The 19983-nt window shown below is 44.4% G+C and overlaps 1 long non-coding RNA gene and 1 pseudogene across 1 annotated transcript in view; one reads left to right on the top strand and one right to left on the bottom strand.

Moving 5' to 3' along the window:
* The first annotated feature begins 16481 nt into the window (after positions 1-16481).
* LOC116078706 lies at positions 16482-17362 on the top strand (annotated as a pseudogene).
* Positions 17363-17431: 69 nt separating this feature from the next.
* Positions 17432-19983, bottom strand: part of LOC116077811 — a 16965-nt gene continuing 14413 nt past the window's right edge. Inside the window, exon 4 of the long non-coding RNA XR_004113339.1 lies at positions 17432-17568. This is a non-coding gene — a long non-coding RNA (uncharacterized LOC116077811). The remainder of the gene's footprint in view (positions 17569-19983) is intronic.

Here is a 19983-nt window from a genome sequence, read left to right as displayed (position 1 = left end):
GGAAATATAGACATACATTCCCTGACCCCTTACAAAAGTTTGCTGCCCCAGTATGCAGAGTGTGAAAAGAGAGACTTTTAACTCATAAAAGCATGGAGGAAGGCTGGTGAGATGGCTCAGGACACTTGCTGCCAAGTCTTCTGGCCTGAATTTAATCCTTGGAATTCTTATGGTGGAAGGAGGGAAGTGATGCCTACAAGTTGTCCTCTGACCACCGTGCCTGCACCACTGCACACACACACACACACACACACACACACACACATGTGCGTGCACGCAATGCAGACACACGTGTGCACACACACCCAAAATAAATGTGTTTTAAAGTTTCAAGTATGGGGAAGTTTTACACATTGTGCAAAAGATGGCAAACAGCTTTGGAGTGTATGTGCTTCTGCAGCCCATAGCACATTGCCATCCTTGGGAATGCTTTCACATATCTATATAGGCTAGCCTGGAACTCACTATGTAGACCACGCTGGGCTTGAGCTCACAGAGCTCCACCCACCTCTTCCTTCTGCGTAGTGCCCCCAGAGACGTGTGTCACCGTGCCCAGTTCATGAGTCCTTTCAGTTTTTAAAATATTTCTTTTTCTTTTCTTTCATTTTTTGAGATAGAAAATGTGTAGCCTTGGCTGTCCTGGAACTCACTCTGTAGGCCAGGCCGACCTTGAACACAGAGATCTGGCTGTCTCTGCTTCCTGAATGTTGAGATCAAAGGTGTGCTCCACCACACCCAGTTAATAACTCATTTTAAAAAAAGATTTACTCTGGGGCTGGTGAGATGGCTCAGTGGTTAAGAGCACCGACTGCTCTTCCAGAGGTCATGAGTTCAAATCCCAGCAACCACATGGATGGCTCACAACCATCCAGAATGAGATCTGATGCCCTCAGACTCTCCTGGTGTGTCTGAGGTCAGCTACAGTGTACTTACATATAATAATAAATAAGTTGGAAAAAAAAAGATTTACTTTAAAAAAAAATATTTATTCTTATGTTTAGTTATGTGTTTGCATGTGTTTATTGAACCAAAGTACAGGTGCCCAGGGAGGCCAGAAGAGGGAGTTGGATCCTGTAGCGGTTTGAAGAGGTTTGGCCCCCATAAACCCATGCATTTGAATGATTGTCCCACGGGGACTGATACTATTAGGAAGTGTGTCCTTGTTGAAACAGGTGTGGCCTTGTTGGAAGAAGTGTATCACTGTGGGAGCAGGCTTTGAGACCTTTCTCCTAGCAGCAGGGAAGCCAGTCTTCTCTTTGCCTTTTGAACAAGATGTAGAGCTCTCAGCTCCTTCAGCGACATGCTTCTGCCTTGATGATAATGGATTGAATCTCAGAACTACTCAGCAAACCTCAGTTAAATGTTGTCCTTTAAAAGAGTTGACTTGGTCATGGTGTTCCTTTACAGCAATGAAACCCAAACTAAGACAGATCCCGTGAAGCTGGAGTTAATGGTGGTCATGAGCCACTCAGCTTCATTGCTGGGAACAGAACTCCAGACCCTGAAAAAGCAGCACAGACTCGTAGCTCCTGAGCCTTCTCTCCAGCCCTGCTTCCCCTTAATAAATAAATAACAATAACTGCTTCTATTTCTAGTATGTATAAATGGCCAAAGGTAAGCCTACATCTTGTTTCTTCCATTTATACAGTGTTCACGGAGACAGAAGGAAGGAGAGCAGCTACTTGAAGTTCGTGGTTCCAGATGTGGAATGAAATTAAACTCCACCCATTTAGATTTGTGCACCTGTCTGCTTACAACTTCTCCATCCACCAACATTTCTAAGAACTAAGGAAGATCTGCGCTGTTTTATTACTCTGTGGGTGCACGCAGACACACAGCAGTGTGAGGGTATGGAGGGCAGAGAACAAGCTACAGGGTTAGTTCTTCCTTTGACCATGCGCGTCCTAGGAACACAACTCAAGCTGTCTTTCTTGGCAGCAAGCCCCTTTACCCACTGAACCATCTCAGTAGCCCCAAAAGGCCACTGTAGAGAAGCCCAGGTCTGAAGACAGGACAAGAGAGTGTCTCTCAGCCAACTTCCTCCCTCCATTCTTAAAAGGTGGGCAAATGCTGGCCATGAATCAGTGTCTCCTGAAAGAGAGCCAAGCCCTCCCCCATCCATCCCACTGACTGTACTGAATGTAACTGCAGCAATACCACGAACTGACCTTTTCCCAACAGGGCACTGCATGGCAGGCACTCTCTTACCCACTCAGCACTACATTTAATGCCGCTTGACCCCATCAGCCTGCTCCAACTGACAGAGCCAATGCAAGCTTCCAGTATGGTTAATCAACTTCAAACATGAATCTCTTGGGGGCTTGCTATAATATTCCCATGCTTGCCAGTTTTCTCTCTCTCTCTCTTAAAATTTTTATATCTACTGTTTATTTTGGGGTGTGCACATGGATGCACATATGTTATGTATGGCACACAGAATAGAGGTCAGAGGACAGCTTGCTGGAGTGGATTCTCCTTCTGCCATACAGATCCCACGGATCCTAAGCCCAGGTGCCCAAGCTCGGTAGCAATGCCTTTACCCATCTCATGGGCTCCATTCAGCTTCGTTTGCTTTCAAAATCAGGGGGTTGGGGAGGCAGAAAACCTCATCACTAATAAGTCCTATGGGGGTTCTGGCAGATACACTGTAAGGGAAGAGAACCAGAGGAAGACACAGCAGCAGAGGATTCGAGAGAGGGAGGAGTAGCAGGGAGGTGAGGTAGGCTCCGTGACGCTGGACCATGTGCAAGGTATGAAAACCTCGGCCAGCAAAGTTTGGATGAAAATGCTATCTGATGAGCAGGCTATGTGGATGCCACTCCCAGAGCCTGCTGGCCTCTGAGCCTAACTTTCAGGGTGAGATAAGCAGGCTATCCAGAGAGGTCCTACCACATCCACATCTGGTCACTGGTTGAAGGTTCACCCTTTCTCAGCACATCTTCAAGATTTTTTTTTTTATAAAGGAATACATTTAATTGGGGCTTGCTTACAGTTTCAGAGGTTCGGTTCATGATCATCATGGTGGGAGACATGGCAGCGTCTAGGCAGGCATGGTGCTGGAGAAGGAGGTAACTGTTCTACATTGTGATCCAAAGGTAGAGCCAGAAGGAAACTATCCCAAGATTTTTTTTTTTTTTTTTTTTTTTTTGGTTTTTTGAGACAGGGTTTTTCTGTGAAGTCCTGGCTGTCCTGGAACTTACTCCGTAGACCAGGCTGGCCTCGAACTAAGAAATCTGCCTGCCTCTGCCTCCCAGGTGCTGGGATTAAAGGCGTGCGCCACCACCACCTGGCCATCTTCAAGATTTTATCATGTGGTTCAGGTTCAAAACTGCCCTACCCAGCTCACGTGTATATACATGTAGATGTACACATAGGTACCAGTGCTAAGGCCTGTGGGTGAGCTAGTCAAGTTGAATGATGGGTTGTACCAGAAGAGCTGAATGAGACAAAGCACAGTAAATAAACTGTTGGAGCTCTGTGTTAGCTCCCAAAAAACAGCAAGTATGATACTCGATATAAGGGGACTTTGAAAAAAAAAAAAAAAAGACACCGGGTGGTGGTGGCACACACCTTTAATCCCAGCACTTGGGAGGCAGAGGTAGGCGGGTTTCGGAGTTTGAGGCCAGCCTGGTCTACAGAGTGAGTTCCAGGACAGCCAGAGCTACTCAGAGAAGCCCTGTCTCAAAAAAAAAAAAAAAACAAAAAACAAAACAAAACAAAAAACAACAACAACAACAAAAATAGACATAAGGCTGGGAATGTAGTTCAGTTGATAGGATGCTTGCCCAGCATGCATGAACCCTGGGGTTCATCCCCAGCACAGCATAAACTGGGTATAGTGGAGTAAACCTATCATTTCAGCACTCAGGAAATAGAGGCAGGATGGTCAGGAGTTCAAGGTTATCCTCAGTTTCATAGTGAGTTTCAGATCAGCCTTGGCTATTTGAGATTTGCCTTAAGGACAACAAAAAAAAGTGCATTAGGATCATAGGTCTGCAGAAGCAGAGAAGTATGTGACGCACCTGTACGTTGCATGTCTTTTTCGGTTGTTGTTAAATAAATGTCTTGATTTAGTGTTCAAACTGGCTTTGAACTCATGGTCCTCTTGCCTCTGCCTCCAAGCAGTACTCCATGTTCTTACATATCAGAAATGCATAACTCAGCACTTGCTTGGCTCAAGGAGGGAAGCAGGGTATGAGTGAGAGAGAACTGAGCTGGGAGCAGCCTAGTGGTTAGTGTGTATTCAGCACCGTTTGATATATTTACCAGGCATTCATTTTATCTCCTAGAAACTTTAAAGTTAAGAAGAAAGGGGCTGGAGAAATGGCTGAGTGGTTAAGAGCATTGAATGCTCTTCCAGAGGTCATGCGTTCCATTCCCAGCCACCACATGGTGGCTCACAACCATCTCTAACGGAATCCGATGCCCTCTTCTGGTGTGTCTGAAAACAGCTACAGTGTGCTCATAAAAATAAAATAAATAAAATCTTAAAAAAAAAAAGATGTAAAGAAGAAAGGACAAGGGAAACAAAAGGGTATGACCGAGCATCCTCAGGTGGGTCTGTTCTGGAGACCAAGATTGGCTCAGAATAGGAGGTATAAGCCCAGGCCTGGAGGGTGGAGGGCAGCCACAGTGATGCCACGTGCCTCCTCACCGGCTTCATCTTCAGTCTGCGGTAGGAACAAGTTGTCTTAAAGTCATGCCACACCCAGAGTGGGAACACTGTGCTGTGCCAAATGTGGAATTTCCATGCCACGCTGGTGCAGCCCAAGGGCTCAAAGGTTGTCATTGCCTTTGGGCTAAAGTAGCCAAGGCTGAAATGAATAGGCAGAAGCCTGAGCCATCCTCCCAGGGCATCCTTGTAACTGAAGAGCACAGAGAAGGAAACAGGAAGAGGCAACAGGAGAAGGTCTAGATTTTAGACTGGGCACTCTAGTTAGAACCCTGGCTTCTCCAGGGCTGTGTGGCTCTGGAGGTGGTGGGGAGCACCATCACATTCGATGACAGACTCTACCACGTAGGAGTGCACTGATCATGTTATCAACAGATGAAGGGCAGGCTCGTGTGCCAAATGCAGGAGCACCCAGCAACTGTTTGCTGTTAAGGACTTGCATCTTATTTGAATTCTAATAATACCCTATGAGAAGGTTACTTTGATACACCAAAGCTTAGATAAATAGACTCTGTAATGGCCAGACAATGGAGTCTCTGATTCAGGCTGAGACGTTGATTTGTTGTGTCGGTCAGGATATTCCAAACTCTGTTCCAAGAAACACTTATTTTCCCACCAAACTTCTCATAACTTCTCCTCTGAAATGTGAGTTTGTGACCAGTGAGCTCTTTTTATACAGTCCAGGTTCAAATCTACATCACCCAGCTCAGATGTGTGTATAAGTGGATGTGCACATAGGTACCTGTGCTGGGTCCTGGGGGCTTCAGTGAAATTAGACGGGTTATTTACTGCAGGGCTCAGAAAAACCTTTTTTAAAAATTATTTTTATTTTATATGTATAAGTATTTGCGTGTTTGTAAGTGGACCATATGCATGCCTGGTGCCTGGAGAATTCAGAAGAGGGCATCCCCTGCATCCCTCAGATCCCCTGGAACTGGAGTTATAGACACTTAAGGGCTGACATGTGGGTGAATGTGAACTAAATCTGGGTCCTCTGGAAGCAGCCAGTGGCTTTAATTGTTGAGCCATTTTCTATCCCCTTCTGCTGAGGAGAACCTTTAAAATACTGGTGTTTGGGGCTGAAGAGATGGTTTCACGGCTAAGAGTACTGGCTGCTCTTCCTGAGGATCTGGGTTTGGTTGCTAGCACCCATATGGTGATTCACAACTATCCATAACTCCAGTTCCAGGGATTCTAATGTCCTTTTCTGAACTCCTTGGGCACTGGGGATGTACATGGTTCACAGACATGTAAACTGGCAAAACACACATAAAAATAAAACAGCTAAAAAAAAAAAATCAATCCTGACATATCTGTGACTCAAAGTGGAAGACACTTTCTAAACCACTTGACAAAAACTTCCTGTTAATGGAATACTATTGACACAATTGGAGGAATATTGGGGCTACATGGTCTGGAGATGCAAGGCCAAACTCTAAGAGTACAGACATGATGAGAAGAATGCAGAGGTATTCAACACCAATTTCCAGACAAATCTGCATCAAAGAAGTCTTCATCTTCAAACCAGAAGGTGCAGCACGCTCCGAGGGCGCAGCACGCTCCGAGGGCGCAGCACGCTCCGAGGGCGCAGCATGCTCTGAGGCAGGGTCGTTAAGAAGGGAACCATGGGCTGCAGAAAGAATAAACACTGAGGCAAAAGCAGGATCTGAATTAGGAAAGAGATCAGATTTCCTTTGCAACTATCATCTGCTTCATTGGTTGACTGATGGTACACTTGTCAGTAGGTCTGTTGCATAGACTTTTCCTGTGGAGATGTGAACAAATGTCTACCCATCCTAGATAGGGCATCAGTGACAAGCCAAAGCCAAATAATGATTGTACCAAAGTCCAGCATGGGGAATCAATATGTTCCTTGGGTTTATTTACAGAGTCTAGACCCACAAAGCGACTACCAAAAATCTTACTCCATGGATGAATTCCCCATAGCTATACATAAAAGGTGTCACAGTTTCATCTATGACAAAGAGCAACATCAGGGAGAAAGTAGTTTATTTCAGCTTATTATTACAGCCTACAGTTCATCATTTTGAGGATGTTAAGGCAGCTAGTCACATCACTTCCACAATCAAGAGCAGAAAGGGTGGATTCCTGCATGCCATTTGCTTGCTTGCTTGCTTGCTTGTGTGTGCTCAGCTCAGCTCTCCACTCTTAGACAGTTTAAGACCCTCTGCCTAGGGAATGATGCCTCCCACAGTTGGCTGGGTCTTTCCACATCTCTTAAGCTTAGCTAAGACAATCCCACACAGATTGGCCCACTGACCAACTCTGTAGACAATCTCTTATAGAGACTCTCTTCCCAGGTGATTCTAAGGCATCTTAACTGGACAAGTAAGTCCACCAGCACAGGTAGAATCCATCTCCTCTTCAGTTGCCTCTCCACTCTTTACTCTAGCACCTGCCAAGACTATGTACAACTTGGGCAGAGCTCTATACAAGCTAGGATGGAAGGAGGTGTAGGTGGGAATGAGTGAGTCTTAGTTGAGAAGCTAAACATGATCCCCCTGTCTCCTCCTTCTTTGAAGGACATCAACAGGCTGGTCTTGGCTATCTTTTACAAGGAGTCAAGACTGCTCTGATGAAGACGGTAATCGCTGTTGTGTTTGGAGAAGAGAGTTCCACCATAGGCTCTAAAGTACCTGTCACCTTGTAACTTCCTTTCCTAATTAGGTTGGATGTCTCCAGCTGCAGATAGCAGATGACCAATGTTAACCTGGATGGAGAGGAGAAGGGGAAGGACAGCTGCTGAGGGAAGGAAACTTCAAGCAGAGGGGGTGGGAATCTTAATGCCAAATCTGGAAGCTTCTAGAAGGATCCCTGACTGACTATGCTGTCCAAGTGCCTTGATCTGTAGGTACCATGACAGGCTCACCAAGGAGTCATCTACAGACTGGCCTTTTGCCTTTTCCAGAAGACATCCAGCATGAACCACTGATGCTTGGGCTGGGTAAGTAGACACCTCTGGAAGCTGTCAGAATTCCCACAAGTTTGCCTATCTACTAATAGAAATTACTAGAAAGAAGGCCCAGCACTGTTCTTTGGGTAGTAGAGAGATTGAAACTGGCCAAAAAATCTTTGCCCAGAACTTGAGAAAGAAAAATAAAGTTTGGGAAGTGCTGCATAGATGTCATGTGACTGGGTAGATCTGAGGGCTCTGAACAGGCTACAGGGGTGTCCTGTAGGTAAACTGGGGATTGGGGTTGGGGGAGTAGACCAGCTCATGCTGACAACTGCTACTGAGAGAAACCAAAGAATTCTGTGTAAAACTCACAGAATTTGGAATCTTCCAGTAAAGCACAACTTTCTCATTAAAATGCATCTGCTGCTGGGGCTGGAGAGACGGCTCAGAGCATAAGACAGTTGATTGCTTTACAGGATTTGAGTTCAGTTCCCAGTACCCATGTGTCAGTTCATAACCCCTTGGAACTCCAATTCCAAGGAGATCCAACACCTTCTTCTGAGCTTCTTGTGCTCCTACATGTGCATGGTGTACACACATACACTCAGGCACACACACACACACACACACATACTCACACAACGTAAATTTTCAAAAAAATGCATCTAAGCAGCCAGTGACCTTTACTGCTGGGCTATTTCTCTAACCTGGTTTCTGGATTTCTTTTTTCTTTTCTTTTCTTTCTTTCCTTCCTTCCTTCTTTCTTTCTTTCTTTCTTTCTTTCTTCTTTCTTTCTTTTGTTTCAGTTTTTGGGTTTTTTGTTTTGTTTTGTTTTTGTTTTTGTTTTTTGAGACAGGGTTTCTCTGTATAGCCCTGGCTGTCCTGAAACTCACTCTGTAGATTAGGTTGGCCTCGAACTCAGAAATCTGCCTGCCTCTGCCTCCCAAGTGCTGGGATCAAAGGCATGTACCACCACTGCCTGGCTTGGTCTCTGGATTTCTTAAAACTTTGTTGAATTGATGAGATGCAGCATGTAGCTTAATATAGTAATAATGCTTTCTTTGTCCCTGCTGTGTACACTTATTTGATAGATATTTGGGTTTTAGAGATATTTTGTTGATACCTTTTCTCATGCTATCAATGAACATTAACATCCACCTTAGTTGTATGAGACACTTTCTTCTGAATTTGAGAACAAAATAAATAAAAACATCTGCTAGCTCTACTTCTCTATTTAACATGTCATCCATCCGGGCAGTGGCGGCGCGTACCTTTAATCCCAGCACTTGGGAGGCAGAGGCAGGCAGATTTCTGAGTTCAAAGCCAGCCTAATCTACAGAGTGAGTTCCAGGACAGCCAGGGCTACACAGAGAAACTCTGTCTCGAAAAACAAACAAACAAACAAACAAACAAAAATCATGTCATCCAACTTGCTAGCCAGTGCAATAACGGAAGAAAAAGAAATAAAAGAAAGTTAAAAAGAAAGCCAAAATGTAATCTTCTTCTCTTTTTCTTTCGCAGATGTCATGGATGCATATGTATGTAGGAAAGCAAAGAAATCCAGTGGTAACGTCAACAAGTAGATTTACCAAAGCCACTAGCTGTAAGCTCAATACAAAAAAAGTTTTATATAGTTAACAATATTTGAAAATTAATATGTTTTGAATACTGCTTATTAGTTGTGGTGTATGGGTATTTGTGTAAGAGTGAGGAGAGAGAGAGAAAGAGAGAGTGTGTAAGAAAACAAATAGGATCAAATGCTAACACTTAGGGAATCCTGGAGTGTTAGTTTCCAAGTACAATATGAGAAACAATTTAGGAGATGGAAGATTCATTTTGGTTCATAGTTTCCAAGGTTTCACAGTGAACTCTATTCTTTCTAGTCCACAATGAGCTGGGTGGAGAGATTGAGGCAAAACTGCTCACCTTATGATACCTTACATAAGCTCTCCAAAATGCCATTAAATCATGAATCTGTCTACGGATTAATCTGTTGGTGATAGTGGAGCCCTCATAGCCAGTCTGAAGATGCTTGGCCCATTGCAAGTGGCACTATTGGGAGGTCTGCCCTTGTTGGAGAAAGTGTTTTGCTGAGCAGGCCAGGTTTTGAGGGCTCCTAATGCTCAAGCTCTACCCAGTGAGAAAGAAAGCCTCCTCCAGGCTGCCTACAGAAGAGAGTCTTCTCACAGCTGCCTTCAGACCAAGATGTGGAACTCTTGGCTCCTCCAGCACCATGTCTGCCATGCTTCCAGCCATGATGACAGTAGACCGAACCTCTGAACCTCTCAGTCAGCCCCAATTAAACGTTGTCCTTTTATAAGAGCTGCCATAGTTATGGTGTCTGTTCACAGCCATGAGACCCTAACTAAGACACCAACTCACTTTTCAGTGGTTCCCTCCACCAGCTGGGGACCATGTCTTCAATGCATGAGCCTTTGGGTGACACTTCACATCTAAACTACGACACTGAGTGAAGGGCACACAGAATTCTTCATTCTAATTTTACAACTTTTTCTTGGATGAAATTACTTCAGAATAAAAAAACTACAAAATATAACATGTGGGGGCTGGAGAGATGGCTCAACAGTTAAGAGTACTGGATGCTCTTCCAAAGGACCTGGATTCGATTCCCAGCACCCACGTGGCAGCTCACAAACCATTTGTGACTGTTTCAGGGTATCTGATGCCCTCTACTTGCTCCTACAGGCACCAGGCACATGCTTGCCTCACAGACACATCCAGGTAAAACAGTCATACAATTAAATTTATATGTATATTAAATGTATGTGTATATTTAATGTATATTAAAAATAATACAATTTGTAATATAAAAAATCATGGGCCTTGGAATAAATCTATTAGAAGGTGTACATGAGCTCCATTAAAACCACAAAACACCTTTAATCCCACCACTGGAGGAGGCAAAGGCGGGTGGATCTCTGATAGTTTGGGTTCATCTGGTCTACAAAGCAAGTTCCAGGCCGGCCAGTGCTACATGATAAGATACTGTGTCAAACAAATATTATTGATACAAACTAAATATATAAATAATTGGAGGTACTACATTTGGTGCAATGAGAGATAGAATGAGCTGACAATTGTTCTAGAGATTAAATGCAACCTCAATCAAAATTCCACTATCTCTATACAGGGACTTGGGTTAGCCAAGACCAGAAGTGAAAAACTATGTCAACAGCCAGATAAATATTCTAGATTTATGGCCATTCAGTCTTTTCACAATTACTTAATTATACCTTTGTGACATAACAACCAGCCATGAACAGGGGTGAGAGATGGCTCAGTGGGTAAAGTATATACCATGCAAGTGTGAAGATCTAACTTTCATCTGAGGTCAGCCCGGCCTACAGAGTGAGTTCTAGGACAGCCAGGGCTACACAGAGTAACTGCCAGAAAACAAAACAAAACAAAACAAAACAAGGCACCTGCACTGGCCATGTTGGGCAAGGCAGCCAGAGAAAAGACACCCAAGCCCCTGCTGATGGTGCTGCCATAGTAGATGAGTGTGTGACAGAGACATGCGAAAGATGAGTCCCTGGTGGAGAGGAGGAGGAGAAGGCCAAGCCAAAGGGTTTGTGCACGGTAGAGAAAGGTGGAACTGGAGACTCAACAGCAGTGAAGAATAGGCAGATGCAAAGAGGTCCTGGCCTGGGCTGCCACCAAGGGCTGTGTCTGGGTCATGGTCCTGCTCCAGCTGGGGTCTGTGTCTATGTCTGAGGCCAAGTTACCACCAAAGGCCAAGAGGATGTCTGTGGTTTGAGCTGCTACCAGAGACCATGTGGATATCTGAGGGCTATGCTGCCTGGGGCTTGGGGGTTGAACATACAGATCTGAGTGGCCTGCACTGCCACTTGAGGCCGTGGGGGACATCCAGGCCCAGGCTGCTGCTGGGGAGCCATGTCTGGGTCCATGGTCCTATGGCAATGTTTGAGGCCCATTTCTACTTTAGTGGAAATGTCTCTGGTGGGTAGTGCTGCCTGAGACACTGTGCTGAGTTAGCCCTGACCCTGGCCAACCACCACACACACTGGGAGCAGGCTCTACTCCTCGCCAAGGCATCACAATAGAGCTGACCTTGATTGCAGCAGAGTGAGTGATTGGGGCCTGAAAAGCTTGGGCAAGGTAAAGCTGGCCCTGCCCTTCACTGGCTGCAACGATTGGGACAGTGGGCCCTGCACATCACATGGGCAGCACAATACAACTGGTCTTGGTAGAGAAGCCATGGCTGAGACAGCCCTGAGGACATGAAAGCAGGAGAGTTGACCCTGCTCCTTGTCAGCTGCAGCATTGGATGAGGTAGTCAGGGCAGTGCTGGAGAGCTTGTCCTGGTGGTACAGGTGTAGGAGAGCTGGCAGCTTCCTCTCAGGTCCAGATCCATGGCCCACACTAACATCTACCCCATTTATGATCTTCTGGAGTGCAAGAAATGTCCAGTCCTGCGAATCCAAAGGATCCCCATGACACAGGGCAACACCAGGATTACCCACAAGGAATCTCTCTGAGAATCCAGTATAGATTGTGTAGCCAAAGCCAGAGACCTTGAACCAGACCAATGACTCATTGTAATGAACATTTGCAAGTGAAGATGTTTGAACAAAAAAAGATACACTGTGTGACACATTACAGTTCTCATGACAACGTTTTTTTATTCTATCTTTTGGTTTTCTTTTTCTTTTGGAGAGGAAGTTGCAAGGGCAGAGGAAGGATATGAAGGGACAGGGAGATGAGTGGGATTGGTGTGCATGATATAAAATCCACAAAGAATCAATAAAATGTAAAACAAACAAAACAGAAGTCTTTGACTTTCATACCCAGCACCCACATACTAGGCAGGGTGGTGTAGTCCCAGTGCTAGGAAGACAGAGAAAGGTGCATCCCCCAGGGCCAGTCAGTCTAATCAAATCAGTGACTTCCAAGTAGAGAGACCTTGTCGTGACAGAGAGAACGAATTTAGCTGTGTCATCCCATAAGTAAACCGCTTAGGGACTATAGGTCCTAGAGCTCAGAATTTGAGTATTTTTCTTTTTAACATTTGGTACCATCTGAAGAGGAGTGAGTAGGCCAGCCCTGCGTGGACTTGAGGCTGTCTGAATCAGATAAAGACATGCTGACAAAAATAACATCCCTCCCCTGACCCCTCCGTGCTACGTCCTTGATCCTGTGATTGCCTCCCTTGATCCCAGTGACTCCCACAGTTCAGGGAGGTGCCTTTCTTGGAGTTTGACACAGGGATAAGTCATTTAAGACAACTTTGTAATTTTTGCCCCACCGGATACACATTTATCTCTTTTAGATTACCAAATGGGAAAAAGGCTATTTGACCAAACAAGGCTATGTGACTTGCTGGCCAGATTTCCCTGACAGCTGATAGAGCCACAGCTGGAGCCAAGGAGTCAAGCAGTGTGGCAACCACTGCGCAACCCTGCCGTCACCCTCTCCCTGGTTGCTTAGCATCTGCATCCTTACTCATTTCTCACTCGTGAGAACATGGGGATCAAAAGTGTTGCTCAAAGGCACAGTGACAGCCCCGGTTGGGACCTGAGACTCTGGGATCTCAAGTTGGAAGAAGAAAAAAGAAACACCTAAGATACTAGAGAAGATCATCCATCATCCTTCTTTCCCAACTGCAACTGGGAAGTTCAAGCTTTCCAGTTCCAGTTACCACCAACACTTAAGGACAGGGACCCTGCGGCATCATTTCCATTCTCACCACTTGCAACTCAGAAAAAAAAAAAAAAAAAAAAAAAAAAAAGCCAAGAAAAACAAACTCTAACCCCTGTACTGCTTCTAACCAGCTTATGACTTTGAACAGTCAATTAGAAACTCTCTTCTCAGATTCATCATTATGGAAAGAACAAGGCTTACCGTCCCTTCTACACATCTGAGTTTCCATTGAGTGTGTTTAAGAAAGTAAGTGACATCATTGCAGGAAGGAGCGAGATGCTGAGTGAACCTTAGGCCAAGGGACCAGCATTCATGTCTATGAGACCCCTAGACCCGCCAAGTTCCCAGAGACAAATAGGCCAACTAAGGGGGCTGGGAGGAAGACCAGGATCAAATAACTAAAAGCGGGACACACCTAATAATTTTACACAGAGGAAAACAATTACTGATGAACACCATCAACAAAATGGACAGACTCCCAGAGAACACACCACCAAGGCCAAATCACAAAGACACAGGAAATCTACATAGATCTATACAGGTGAATAAGGAGAAAGAATCAATAATCAAACGCTTCCTTGAACTGGGGAGATGGCTCAGTTGGTGAAGTGTTTGCTGTACAAGCTTGAGAGTCTGAATTTGATCCCTAGAACCTGTATTAGAAGCTGAGGATGGAAGTGCACACTTGTCAGTCCCAGAACTGGAGAAGCAGAGTCCAAAGGAATTCTCAAGCTTGCTGGGTAGTCAGCCTAGCCCCTTGGTGAGCTCCAGGCCAATGGGAGATCCTGTTTCAAAACCATGGTGGATGGCTAGTGAAGATCACCATCAGAGGTTGGCATATAGCTATACACACACTCAAAGATGTGTAATGATGCAAACACACACACACATATACACACACACCCCACATATACACCACACACACATACACACATACACACACACACACACACACACACACACACACACACACACACACACACAAACACCAAGGCTTTATTGGTGAATTCAGAGACTTAGATTAATAGTAATTCTTCCAAAACATAACCAAAAATCAAAGAGAAAGGAACACTTCCTAAGAGGTCCAAGTTACCTGAGGTCAAAGCCAGACAAAGGCTCTGTAAGAAACTAAAACTACATTCTAATATCCCTGGTGAATATTGCACAAATGTGCTTAACAAAATAATAGCAAACCACATTAGAAGGTAAAATAAGTGCACTGGAGGTGCTAGCCAAAGCAAGTAGGCAAGAAAAGGGGAGAGGGATGTTAAAAAAAATTAAACAAATGATAAGTTGGTGGCATGACTCCGTGGGTAGAGCTGCTTGCTGTCCACCCTAACAGCCTGAGTTTGATACCTAATAACCACATAGTGGGAGGACAGAACCAACTCCAGCAAGTTTTCCTTTGACCTCCACAATTATATACAGGTTTGCCCGTACACACACACACCCACACACACACACACACACACACCCCCCACACACACAAAGTGTAAAAATAAACAAAAAAAGCAACCATTTCCAGGATCCATCCCTGCTGCTCACGTGAGACTCTGCCCTTCCTGCTCTTTGATCTTTTTCAGAGATATCTACACTGGAAAGAAAGAATTGAAGTTGTCTGCTCACAGGTGACATTGGTGCATACATAGAAAATGTCAAAGGCTGCATCCAAAATCATTGAAACTAGCCAATGAATTCTGCAGAGCTCTAGGATACACAGTAACACGCAAATACCAATTCTATTTCTAACCTAGGGAGGAACATTATGGAAAAAATAAATTCATTTAAAATCAATAGCACCAAATAAGTAAATAAATGCCAACCTGGGAATGGTGAAGTGCTTGCTAGACATATGAGGCCCTAATTTGAGTCCTAGCCCAGAAAGACAAAAGGAGAAAAAGAAAAGGAAAGGAAAAAAAAGAATAAAACACTTAGAAACTTATTTAAGCAAAGAGGTAAAAAATTTCAACACTGAAAACTACCCCCCCCAAAAAAAATCCCTGAATAGTTTTAAGAATGTACCAATAAATGGAAAAACATAGAATGTTTAAAATAATAAAGCAATGTTTTTAAATCAAGAAGAACAAAGTAGAGGGTCCAAAGAGTCTCCCACCACTTTAAAACCTTGGGCAAGCCCTCAAATGTCTCTCTTCCCGCTTACTTCATCTGCAGATGAGGACTACAACCCCCAGCTCACCCGCGTCACCTGTAAGCATCCTTTGAGTTAATTACAGAAAGTGTGAGAAAGTGTGTAGAAAGAGACTGGGTTATAGTGCCAGATAAGGGACAGCTCTGTGTGTGTGCACATGTGCATTCGTGTGCAGCATATGCATGTACATGTGCATGTGTGTGTTTGTGTGTGTGTACATGTGTGTGCATATATGTGCATATGCAGCATGTGTGTGCATGTGGGGAGTGGGTGTGCCATGCATGTTTGGGATTAAACCTGCTCACACACATGCTAAGTAAGCATTCTACCAGTGAGCTGCATCCTCATCTCATTATTAATATGCTCCTTGGACCCCCGAGGAACCTAAAAAGAATGTCTACACCTGCAGCAGTGCATTATGATGACAATATCTCTTACACTCTAAGAGACTGTGGCTCCCGCTGGACCTCACAGCCATATTAATAATATACCCGAAGTCTCATAAGACTTAAGATTGCCATCCTACTGTGTTCTCAGCCTGATTGTTTAATTTGCCTTTAAAAGAGAAGTGTAAAACTAACCTTACTTGCCTTGGATTTCCATGCAAGCAACTTTTACAACCTAAGCTAATGCATAGCTGTAATTTCAAATTATGTGCTCTTCCCTGCCCCTGAGTAATGTGTGTGTATCATTTGTTGAAAACAGCAAATACAGAGGTTGAAAGTGCCCTTCTAAAATAAATATTCACCCTAAATATTGAATACAACATTTGGTTATTGATTGATAAACAATGGTGTTTGTAATATTGCATATTATCTAGGTCAGTTGAAATCAGTGACTTAATCCCTTGTAAAAACATTTTAGCCAGTGGTGGCGCATGCCTTTAATCCCAGCACTTCGGAGGCAAAGGCAGGCAGATTTCTGAGTTCGAGGCCAGCCTGGTCTACAGAGTGAGTTCCAGGACAGCCAGGGCTACACAGAGAAACCCTGCCTCGACTAAAACAAGAAACAAAAAACAAAAGAAACAAAAAAAAAAATTTTTTTTTTAAGATTTCTGTAAAATGGGGTGAAGTCTGGGCATTTGAGATTCAAGTATATACAACTGAGCTAGATGGTGCAGCCAGGTACCAATTCCAAGATGCCAGGCAGCCCAATAGAAATTAGGGTTCCACTCCTCATGACATGTCTTTAAAGTGGTGTCCAGTCTGCCCTCCCCTCCTTAAAAACCTTCCAATTCTGTATCAGCTCTGGAATGGACACAGTTTCTAATACCTTGGACCTTGTGGACTAAAGCTGAGTCATGAGTACAGTATGGATAAGGCCCTGGTTGAATTCGCTAAAGTGGGTCAGAAACTAAACCATTATGTTAAGTCTGCTCAGCCTACGATAAATCACATAAAAGAAGAATGTCCAGAAAAACTATCAGATTTAACATGACTGGTGGAGAAGAAAGGCTTGGCTTTTCAGGATAAGTATTCTGATGCTGACTTTAAGGACAGTGAAAAGTCTATACAGTTTAAGCACCAGCTGAGGGAACTGAAGAAGCACTGGGGTCTGCACGCAGACAGAGAGAATGACGGGACAGAAGGAGCTGAGCTAATAAGGAGAGGATTTCGACCCAGACGCAGACCAATTTCACCTAATCCCGTAACACAGATGGAAATGAAGAAATCACTGAAAAGAAATGTGTGGCCACACCTATGAAGGGGAAGCCACGATCGAATCCAAGCAAGGCAAGAGGAAGAAGAAGGCTCATCGCCAAAAAATCGACACAGTCATGAGAGTGTCGGGTCTCACTCCAGAGGAAGGAGGGCACTCAGAGCCACAAGAAGGAAGAAGGTACCATGAGTCGGAGCACGCCGCCCCGCCCACAGGGATGCTGGCAGCCTACCTCTACCCCAGCTATCTGAGGGTGGGATCAGAAAGCAAGAGAGCTGGCTGAACACTGTGTTTGGGGTAACACTTAATGGCCAATTGTAATTGAAAGCATTTTTTAATTACACAATAAAAACGCAAGTACATTATATTCTTTATTTTCAAGTGCTCTGAAATTTTTAAATCAAACTGATAATCCTCAAAGGGAGGGTAAAAAGCTTCTGTAAAGTGTCCTTTACTCCTTCCCTCATCTGGGGCTTCTGGTGTCATTCACTGAAACAGAGAGCAAAGCCCTTTGTTATGGAAAAACATGCACAGACCCATTCACTCAGGATAGGGACAGATTTACAAGACAGCCTCCAAGCAGGCCCAGATGCGGACTCATACAACAGGCAGACAAGAGGACAGAAGACACAGGGAGTACCAGGGAGAGAATTCAAATCTGGGATTGCTCTAGGTTAAATGACACCAAGGGGGAGTGCTTCGATTTCTTTCCTAATTAGTAAAACTAATATTTTATTGGTAACTTGGAGCTTATTTTAAATGCATTTAATCCATGTGTGCATGCATGAAGATCCAACTCCCTGTAAGTGGCTTGGTCAAAGGATACCCATTTCTAAGAAGTGTTCTTTTTCTAAAAGACCAAGTTAAGAGTTGAAGCCAAGAGTCCAGAAAGGAAATGAGCCAGAAAAGTGAATCATATGTCTCATGCAGACAGGGAAAACCCCAGAGCTGCCATGCTCAGAACTTCATGGGCTGCCGCAGAATGCCCCGGCTCCATAAACTAAGAGAGGGAATTGGGGAGTCTCTTCCCATCTGTGACTTGATATAGACGGTAAGATCATAGCTGCTGCCCCTACGTGACCTCCTGTTGATGGTAAAACTGCCCAGCTGTGGTCGGTATAAGACAACACTCTTCCACCCAGCCTTTCACTAACCAGGGTAAAAATGAACTTGTGCCTGACGGCCTACTACTGTCAAGATTCCATCCCTGATGGGCAAGGTTTGGTGGCACACACTTGTAATTCCAGTATCCTGGAGGCAAGGCCAGAAGGTTTGGCACAAATTCAAGATCAACCTAATCTACATAAGTATTCCAGGCAGCCAGGGCTTCATGGTAAAACTCTGTTTCCAGTAAATAAGAATTCAGGGACAAGGAGATGAATCAGGGGCGATGGATCAGTGGTTACTATGCATAAGTGTACACATACATCATAAATAAATATATAAATGTAATTACATTTTTAAAAAAATTTAGACATGTCTCACTATGTAGCGCTGGGTAGATTGGACCTCACTCTGTAGACCAGGCTGGCCTCAAACTCACAGAGATCTTCCTGCCTCTGCCCCTCCCCACCACCCCACCACAGTGCTGATATTATAGGTGTGCACCACCACAGTGGCTTTGTGTGTGTGTGTGTGAGTGTGTGCATATGTCTATAGTAATGTATGCTACGTGTGTGTGTGTGTGTGTGTGTGTGTGCACCCACAGAGAGCACAAGAGGATGTTGGATCCTCTGGAGTTGATGTTGCAGGCAGTTGTGTTAGAAACTGAACTTGGGTTCTCTTCCTCTGAAATAGCAGTAAGTACTCTTAATTATTAAGTTATCTCCCCAGTAAATTTTAATTATTTTTAATTTGAAAAGAAGACTAGAAGATTAAATTAGCCACATTAATCTGGTTATATGCAATGACATCTCAAGTTATTCATTAGTACTCACATTTTGTTTATTTTGTTTTGAGACAGAGTTTCTCTGCGTAGCCCGGACTGTCCTGGAACTCAACTGTAGACCAAGGTGGTCTTGAACTCAAAGATCCGGCTGTCTCTGCCTTGCAGGTGTGTACAAGCACTGCCCAGCTAGTACTCATGGTTTTTTTTTTAATGCTATTTATTTAATGTGTATGTATGTGCACCATATATGTGTGGTACCAGAGGAGGTCTAAAGAGAGTATTGGGTCCCTTGGAATTGGAATAACAGGCAGTTGTGAGCCACTGAGTGAGTCCTGGGAACCAAACCTAGGTCTTAATCCCTGAGCCATCTCTCCAGCTGCTAGCTTGAAAGAGATGGCCACATGAAGCTATAAACTATATTCCTTGCCCAATATTGAAGCAGGAAGAGAAAGGAGGGGGCGGGGCAGGTGAGGCTAGGAGCAAGATATGTAATATCTGTTTTTAATTCTGTGCCCCTCCCTTGTGAGCTGCAGGGCTTATTAATCCAAAGCGGCTGGAGGACCCCTTGCGAATGCCCTCCAGGATTGATAGAAGGGTTTATGTGGTACCAAGCCTCTGCATAGGCAATTACAGTACCAGCAGTTGCAAAAGAATCAGGAGAGAAGGCAACAAAATAAGCGAATTGGATCCCAACCAAAGTGCCCTGGAAACACTGTCTTTGAATACAAAACCAAACATTGCAACTGGGCCAGCTTGTCTGCTGCTCGGGGTGGGAAGGAAGCCTAGGGCCCGGATGTTTGCCTCTGAGCTGGGATGACTCTTCCTAGAGATGTCAGGCCTGGCTGTTTTCCACTACCCAGCAGGACTGCGCTGTAGGAATGCCAAAACAAGCAGGCTGGGAATTCCCTCCAACCAGAGCCTCTGCTCAGGCATGGCATTCAAAGCTGGTGTTTTCACTTTCTCTTTCTCCAGAGCCTCACACAGGGGTAATACAGCATTGTGCAAGCTGGAGCAGA

This window comes from Mastomys coucha, unplaced genomic scaffold (genome assembly GCF_008632895.1).
Source record: "Mastomys coucha isolate ucsf_1 unplaced genomic scaffold, UCSF_Mcou_1 pScaffold5, whole genome shotgun sequence".
Taxonomy (NCBI): domain Eukaryota; kingdom Metazoa; phylum Chordata; class Mammalia; order Rodentia; family Muridae; genus Mastomys; species Mastomys coucha.
This window is presented reverse-complemented; position numbering and strand designations above follow the sequence as displayed.